Here is a 9,330-nt window from a genome sequence, read left to right on the forward strand (position 1 = left end):
AAATATCTTCACGTGAATACTTTCCACTTGTTCGTGGGATACCAACTTTTCATCTCATGTTAAAAGGAAAAATGCAGCGGCCCGCTTTGTGGGTTTTTTTTTATTTTCCCTTCGATCGTTCTTGTGAAATGTGATCTTTTTTCACAGCATTTTTTCGTGTTTATGAATGCTTATCGGATTACGACCCCATCATGTGGTGGGGTGTTACAATTCTGGCTGCAGAGGAAGAATTTCACGAAATTACGGCTTTCGGGGAAAGTGAAATGGACCACTCGGTGGTCGTCGTTATGCGGAAGACCGAGTGTTTTATTGGGCACGCTGCGCTAGCTGATTGTGTTTTGTCATACTTTCTTTATTTATCATAGCCCGATGAAAAAAAGAGATTAATTGTTGATCACTGATCATTTTTAATATTGAATTTATTTACCAGAAATTACGAAATAGATACATATGTAAATACTCACAGCACAATCAATACATTTTGGGTTTCTCGATTTACATACTGAGTTTAGATATCATAACGCCCTGAGTTCTAATCTGGTATAATATTTACTCTAGCAGTTTAAGATATGATGTTTAAATGATAACTTACTTAAAAGTTAAAAATGTAGTGTTAAAAACTATTTTTCTTAATAGGTCTAGCAATAACTGATGCAGCAAAATAATGTCATTATTATTTAAATATCAAAACACAATCAATTTGTAACCGTTATTTTGAGTTTCATAAAAGTTTTCTCTCGCCAAATATCAAAAAAGATTTTTGATTTTTTTTTCAATGCGTTTTTGGAAATCGCTGCTGAACATTGTGTATAATGAGCAGCAAGATTTGAGGCAACAAAAAGTCCTATTAAACAGTACGTTCTATGCAGCTCAAAATGTAAGTTCTTATTGATAATTTGAAGTTCCAAAACAAATCTAAATGACCTTCTATTCAGCTTCCAGCGGCCTTTTAATTCGCCGCGCCGGATTCCAAAATCGACAAATTGCGGTTTTTAAATTTCCTACATATATCGCATTAGAATTGTCACTCAAGAAATTAAATTACTTATTGAAAATTGAATTATTCGTGGTGAAATCACGTTACCATAAGGTCACGCCAAAATTTTGCTTTAATTGAAACTAAAACTCGAAGTGGTGATATGATTTTGTAGCATACCTGCAGGCGCACTCGCCCAACCAGATAACCAGGAAAAAATGCACCTTAATGCACTTTTTGTGACCTCGAGAATTCAGTTTTGAGTACTTTTGTGCTCTTTTTGTGACGTCGATTAAAGCTAAATTCTTTCAGAAATGGGACACTTTCTCTTGCTGATAGCTCATTTACTAGTAATCGGACATTCATAATTTTAACAGCATTTTGCTGCCTGTGAAAAGTATTTCTGACCTATTTATTTTAAAATTTAAAACTTACATGTTTTTGAGATTGGTTTTCGCTGTTTTTAAAAGCCAGCAAAGAGTAATCTTGTAAAGGGTGATACGGTCAAAATTTGGTCAAGGAAAAACGCGTGTAAATCGTTTATTTAAAAAATCAAATTAAATTTCTTTTTCAAGTTTAATTAGTATAAAATTCAGGAAAAATAATCAGTTAGGCTTCCGCTTTTCCAAATCCGAATTGCCGGGCCTTACGCTTAACCCCTGCCACCAGATTTTGTACAGTCACCTTGTCCACCTTCATCGCCGCAGAAAGCCAGTTTGCCTTGAACTGCTGCTCGTCCTTAGCAGTTTTTTGGTCTTCTTTAGGTTCCGCTTGAAAATAGCCCAGTATTTCTCAATTGGGCGGAGCTCTGGCGTGTTGGGAGGGTTCTTGTCCTTGGGAACCACCTCCACGTTGTTGGCAGCGTACCACTCCATGGCCTTTTTACCGTAATGGCAAGATGCCAAATCCGGCCAAAACAGTACGGAACAACTGTGTTTCTTCAGGAAAGGCAGCAGAACACTCTTTCACGTAAATTTCTTGGTTGACAGTCCCAGAAGCATATGCTTTTCAAGCCACAGGTACAGATGGCTTGCCAAATCAGATATTTCTTCGCGAACTTTGACAGTTTAATGTGCTTGAAAATATCTGTTACCTTTCCCCTTCCTTTTGCCGTATAAAACTCCTGTCCCGGAAGCTGCTTGTAGTCGGCTTTGACGTTTGGTTTCGTCGTCCATTACCACGCAGTCAAACTTCGTCAGCATCGTCGTGTTCAGCCTCCGGGATCGCGCTTTGGCCGTCGTATTTTGTTTATCATCGCGATTTGGAGTCACCACCTTCTTGTAAGTCGATAGTCCGGCTCGTTTTTTGGCTCGATGCACGGTTGTAGACGATACACCCAGCTTATTTGCGGCATCTCGGAGAGAGAGGTTAGGGTTTCGCTTGAAACTACCGGCAACTCTCTTTGTCGTCTCAGCGGCTTCCGGTTTTCGATTTTCCCCCGATCCAGACTTCCTGGCTGTCGACAAACGTTCCCCAAACACTTTAATTACATTTGTAACGGTTGATTTGGCCACTTTTATCGATTTTGCCAGCTTTGCGTGCGAGTAGCTCGGATGTTCGCGACACCTTCCAAAAATAAATTTAATTTGTAAAAATTTATTCAAATTTGGATTTTTGTAAGCATTTTTTTTAAAATCAAACCTCACCACAGTTCAGATCCAACAACTTTGAAATGAGAGCTGCAGCTGGAGTTCCGAATTGCAATTCAAAGATGATATATATTATTTACTGAAACTTGATCTCTAAATTTGTTTTTCAAGATCTGAAATTTGTACTCTGTTTTTAAAGCTTCATAATGACTTCAATAATGTCAAAATTTATGGATTTTCCACCTTTTTTTTCCGCAAAGTGGGAATTTACGAACTTTCATGAAAACATTTGTCACATCGTTTTTTGAGTTATGCCAAATATCCGTACGAAAAAAAAACTCTCTTATAAAATATGGTCCCTTCTTTGAAAAGCTCTTTATCTAAAACTTACATGGGAGCTCCTCCATCTTTTTCAATTTTCTCCCCCACTGAAGGTAAATCGAGTTTACATAATTTCTAATCGAAAAAAAAAGATTCGCATATTGGAATTTATTGCATATTGCACTTTATGGAGATAGAATTTTGAAAAATAATCAATAGCGTAAATCGGGACAGCTTTTTGAGTATATTCCTAATATTCTGTATTATGAGCACTTCCAGCTCCTGATTAGTTTTAGATGGTGTATTTTTTTGTAGTTGAAAAAATAAGCTATAGAAATTTGAAAAAAAAAACGATGAAAAAGATTTTTTATAACTATTTCAAACAGTTTTTTTCACCATCCTCGCCCTTAGAAGCAGTTTGAATATCTATCCTTTTTGCGCCAAAACTATGTTTAAAAATGTTTCGCCATATGCCAAAATCGTGGACATGAGACATTACAGCATGAAGTTTTCCCAAACAGCACTTGTCATGATATGAAAATTATCGATTTTATACAGTGCAAATTTCCTTTTTTTTAAATAAATTTATCAAAGCAAAAAATATAAGTATTTTAAAAAATATCTGTTGCATCTCTAAATAAATTTTTAGCGTTTTTTATTTTCTCTTTGAAAGTCAGGTATTCAAAAATGTTGGCAAAAAGATATTTCTAAGTGATTATTTGTCCCGTATGTTGGGGCAAGTAGAAATGCAAAGCTTATTTTCAGATGCGTCAGAGTAATGGCTTTAAAATGGATTTAATACGTATTTCTGTTTGTTTGTTTTATCAAGTTTCATTGATATATCTGCAGTATTCCTGCAGTATAAATTTATGTTTGTTACTCCACTTTTAACGAGTGTTACGGAATACCCCTTCTGGTATTTTCAACATATTAAATAATCTTGAAGATGAATTTCTTAAAAGTTCGACGTTTGCCTTTGCCAAACCGTGTAAGTTGACAGGAGGTAATATTGTTTTTCACACTAAGGGTATACTAAAAATTACTTCCAGTTGAATATCAGTCTCACTTTTCAAAAAAGAATCAGATCAAAAGATTCTTTTATGCAGCCATGTAACACAAAAACGCTTTTCATGTTAAGTACGTACTTGAATTGGTTTGTAAGCAAAAAGTACGATTTTTTTTCAGAAATATTTAAAATAAAAAGCTTCTATTTTCATTTCTAAATGCGTTTCAGTAGTGTATTTTGGCCGAAGTAACAATTTCTATTTTTTTGTAACAGAAAACAGTTAAACGTTTGAACATGCTCTAGTGTTCCTTGAATGAAAATTTTTTCGGAAAATGATTTCCTTCACTTTTGGTCATTAAAAATTAGTTTATTTCACTGATACTTTTCACTTATGCGCACGACAGTCCTATCTTATCTAATTTAAAGAAAAGGCTCTGGATCAGTTCATGTGTTGGATCTGATTTTTTTATCTTCTTTAAATTTAAATGGCGCTTGATAAAACTTCAGTTAATTATATTTTTACATGTTCAACATAATGTTTCCGATCTACCTCTGTAGAAAACATCCTACTCATATTTCTTATATCAACATGATTCAAAAATAACCTTGTAGGCGAAATGGGTTAAAAAATTGTATGTAAATTCTTTACTTTCTGTTTTTTTTTCCAGTTGTCCGCAAAGTGTCATACCATTATTTCAATAGCATCAGAACTAAATTTATATTTTTTAGACAACAAATGCTACCTACATTAACACGAATTAAATATGGAAGTATTTTTGCAAATCATTCAATTGCTTTTGATTCGATTGATAAAATACCAATCCGTGTCACATCTAGGCGTCATTTATTTCCACGTGCTGTGTAAGAAAAAACACATCTAGGTTGCGCCCCCACGTGCATAAGAAATATTGGTACTTGGTTGAGAAAGAGGCGCCTAATTGTTAATTTTTTCCAGCGATCAATGAGCAGTATGCTTTGGTTATTATCCACTTGCGACGACCGCGACGTTTGCTTGACCATAGAGACGAAAAACAAACCCCTCAAAGAAAAGAAAATCTCTATAAATGAATATGAATTTTCAATTTCAGATTTTGGCAAAAATAATGTATATGTTGTATTCGATCGGCAAAATGTCAATCTGGATCACATCTAGGCGTCATTCATAACCATGTGCTGTACAAATGAGCTAGGAATCAAGTAGAAAAAAATCACATCAAGGCTTCATATCGTCATCCCTTGCATTGAAAATATAATTGGTTGAGAAATACGCGCCAAAATATTCCCACTGATCAGTATGCTATGCCATGGTTACTATCCTCTCGCGACGTTGGCTCGCGACGCCTCGACCATGGAGACGAAAAACAAACCGCCCAAAGAAAAAAAATCTCGAGAAAATGGATGTCATGACTTTAATTTGTTTCGAAAAACTACAAATTTTGTATGGAAGCCCCCCTCCCTTAAGTCGAATGGAGTTTTAACTATTATAGAAACCATCTCCGGCCCCAAAAACCCTCAGATGCCAATTTTGACGATGATCGGTTCAGTAGTTTCCGAGTCTATAGGGAACAGACAGACAGACAAACATTCATTTTTATATATATAGATTACAAGTAAATTTAACAGTTTGCATTAAAAGTTTGAAAAACTAGTTTACAATATTGTTTTTATAGCCACCGTCCCCACTTACCCCGCTTCCCCATTTACCCCGGTTTACCTTATATTTGTTATTGAATTCGCCGTTATTGAACCCAAATTCGCCGTTCACATGTAGGACTTGTTTTTTTTTTCTTTCAAATAACGTGTTGATTCGCGAGAACCGTGGAAACTAATCGTGCTAATTGCAAAAAAAATCGTGTAAATAGAAGCCATGTAAGGAAAACCTAGCAAAATATATCCTTGTGAAAAATTCTTTATGTACTTTCTATGAATACTCTGGCTGATGGTACACGTATACGTTTGCCTATACAATTAAGCTTTCTTTAATAGTTTCCTAAATGTCCCCTTTTTCTCAACTGTGCCCCGTTTTTTTTTGCGAAATGTCCCGTTTTTTTCTGAAGGTATCCGGCAAGCCTATATTAAAGTACGAAACAAGTTTTTTGCATAACTGGGGAACTATTCGAACAAATGGAACCAAATTTGGCATGGGAGGGTATAAGAGTATGACAAATGTTTCCCTGAATCTTTGGTATCCTCCCTCTTCCAGTGGGGAGATGGACTAGGGAAGGAGGCTCATTTACAAGTTTTTGCATAACTTGAGAACTTATCAAGCATTTGGAACCCAATGAGGCATAGGAGAGCATGTGATACGAAAAATGGTTATGTGATTATGGGAGGGAGGCTCCCATACATTTTTTTATAAAAAAAAAAATAGATCTCAGTTTCACACGGAAAAGGATTATGGCACGAGATATGGTTATATTATTATTTGAAACATCACCCGCCGTCCTGTGAGAACATAGAATAAATCAAGCGAATGGAATCAAATTTTACATGGGAAGCTATTCGGGTACGAGGTATGTTTCCAGAATTACATTTTGATTTTATTTAAAAACTCATGGAACTTATAAAACACTGTAAAAAATTCTCATAATGAAAAACTAATTTACAGATATATTGTTACTAAATAAAATGAAGTAATCTTTGATTTGAATTGAAACTACAGCTGATATTCTCATTTCAAAATTGTTGCCTCTGATTTATATTGAAATTAATTCAAAACTATGCCTACCAAAAAAAATCACAAATTAAATCATTTAAACAGATTTCTTTTGCTTTTAGAAGGTGTAGCAAAGCACACCGGGTCACCAATAAAAATAACATGGATCAACTCCATAAGATATTATAATTTACTATTCCGATTTACCAACTGTTTGAATATTGAAAGTACAAATACTTTCTGTTTTTTAACATTGTTGTTCTAGTTTTGTTAAGGTTCTCAACAACACCATCTAAAGTAAATCGTGCAGAAAGAACTGAATTTGACTGACATATTACGAAAATGGTCCGAAAATTGTCCCGCTTCACCCGATACTATAAATAATGTATGTTGACCTTTATGACAAAGAAGACTGGAGGCTGGTGGTCAAAAAGTAATTTTTGGTTCCCGAAAACGCATTTTAAATTTTCAAAACCAGTTTTCGAGTTTAATTAATAATTTTTGTTCATTTCTTTGTCATGCACATAGATAAAATAGTTAAAAGCGAAGAGAAAAAAAAATTGAAATTCGTAGTTTTGCTCAGCTTATCTTTGCTTTTTTACATACCTACTTGGATCATTATTGTACAATTTTACTGTAAATTTTTTTTGGTAACTGCTCCTTAGTTTAACACTGTTTCTAATTTTATCGTGCCTTTACTTAACGTTTTACAGATACCTATTATTCTCTCGTCTTTTCTCATTTTGTATTGATTTAAAACCATTCGTGTTGTCTATAAAAAATTAACACAGAAAATGTACAAAAATTTCAAATTGATAACACAAAATTGGCACAAAAATGATACAAAACAAAAATAAAATTGGTTTGACCAAAAACATGAATTTTTTTTTACAGAAATGTCACAAATAGAGTGCAAAAATGACAAAAACAAATCCCTGAAAAAATTTAATAAAAATTAGACACAAATCATTTAAGAATGCCAAAAATACAGAAGTACACCCGTATGGCTTTAAATGGCACAAACGACAAAAATATGGCAAAAAAATATGAAAAAAGGAATACAAGATTTCATATGTTCCAAAACTAAATTTCAAAATCACAAATTTTCAAACAAAAAGCATCGTGCACAGTATTTATGGTGCATTTCATGGTTATGTTCGTTTAACTGATTTTGGAAGAATTTGGCATTACTGAAAGACATTTTTGTGTTTTAATCGATATCAAAGAAATTGATTCAGAAATTTCGTTGAAAACTACAGAGCGCTTTGACTTATGTTTTTAAAAAATAACAAACGCTTCATCTTGCGAACGAAAATAAAAAAACCTCTGGAATTTGATCATTATTTAAAAATTTTTAATCTTAATATTTTGGTTCTATTCTACAGTTTGGCTAAAAAAGTGACGACATCATTTTTTACAAATTTTCGAATAGTGTACCTTTGAATCTAAACAACAAGAGCTGATAGAAACAAAACAAATAACATTCATCATAGTGTAATCAGCAAAGTTTTGAAATCGTTTGATTTTTCCCACTGTAGCAAATCGTATTTTATAAGTATTTTGTGGAAATATGGATTACTTTCTTAGAATTGTTCTTCTTGGCGTCTAGTAAAACAATATCTCAGCTGACTCCAAAGGCTAGGTGATATACGGTCTTATAATAACTCTATTCTGTTAATCGATTGGCATTTGGCATTGAAAGCTTAAATTAAAGCACTTTGTAAAACAAAATGTAATTATTATATATTTTTTATAGATTGACTCACTTGCTATTGATCAACGGAGCTCATCGATATTCGAATTTATTTTCTAACGAAGTTTCAGTAGTTAGAAAAAAAGAAGTGAAATTTAGCTAGTTACGTCACTCGAATCGCAGAATAAGCCCCAGATTCATTTATCTGATTTCGACTCAGTCTCTGGAGCCACAATTTCCATCTTTTTTTCGCTATTTACTGATTGTATAAAAACCGAAGGGAAATAGGTATGGGAATCACGAATGTAATCACTATCTATAATCTGAATTCTAGTATTTTCCAAATAATTTTTTAAAGTAAAACTTAATTAATGATTTTAAAGTAAGAGCCCTTCCAAGCTACGCTAAGGTAAAAATTGATTAAAGTAAAATTGGAGTATCCGAATTTTTTTTATCGAACTCTGTGAGGATGCTTCCGATAGCGAATCGAGTTGGCACTATCTCTACCAGTAAAAAATCGTTAGTCGAGATGCTTCAGTTAGAGGAAATAGTTTTTCCTGGCGAAATATTTGTTTAACTCATTAGAAAAAAAATCAATACAATCACTACTACGTACCCGTTTTAGTACGATAGCAATGGGAACTATACAATTGACTATTAATCTTGGAGTGCTTTATAAGTAATATTACGATTTTTTTCATTCTATCAAATGGGAAAAGGATTCAAACTGTTGTATGTCGGATGATCATAAAACTTGTAGCAGACGAAGCATAATGATCCGCGGAAAAATCCAAGCGATGAAAATGCGCACCATGATGTTGAACAAAACTTCTGAGATCGTCTGGTGATGTTACAATCAAAACCGAAATCCGTTGTCCGAGATCGAGGATGAAAATTCAACAGAAAAAAATCAGAAAAAGCAAAAAAAAAACTCCGGACAGCAAACCAAAGACCAACAACCGAAGGAAGACTTCATCAAATTTCGGACCGCGTCTGTAGTTGTTTTTATTTCCTTGATGACCCAGCAGCGCCCCGGTCTTTGGCTGGCTGGCTGGTTTGTTATGTCCCGACCCGACGGGGAATGACAAT

This window comes from Uranotaenia lowii, chromosome 2 (assembly GCF_029784155.1).
Source record: "Uranotaenia lowii strain MFRU-FL chromosome 2, ASM2978415v1, whole genome shotgun sequence".
NCBI classification, from domain to species: Eukaryota; Metazoa; Arthropoda; class Insecta; order Diptera; family Culicidae; genus Uranotaenia; species Uranotaenia lowii.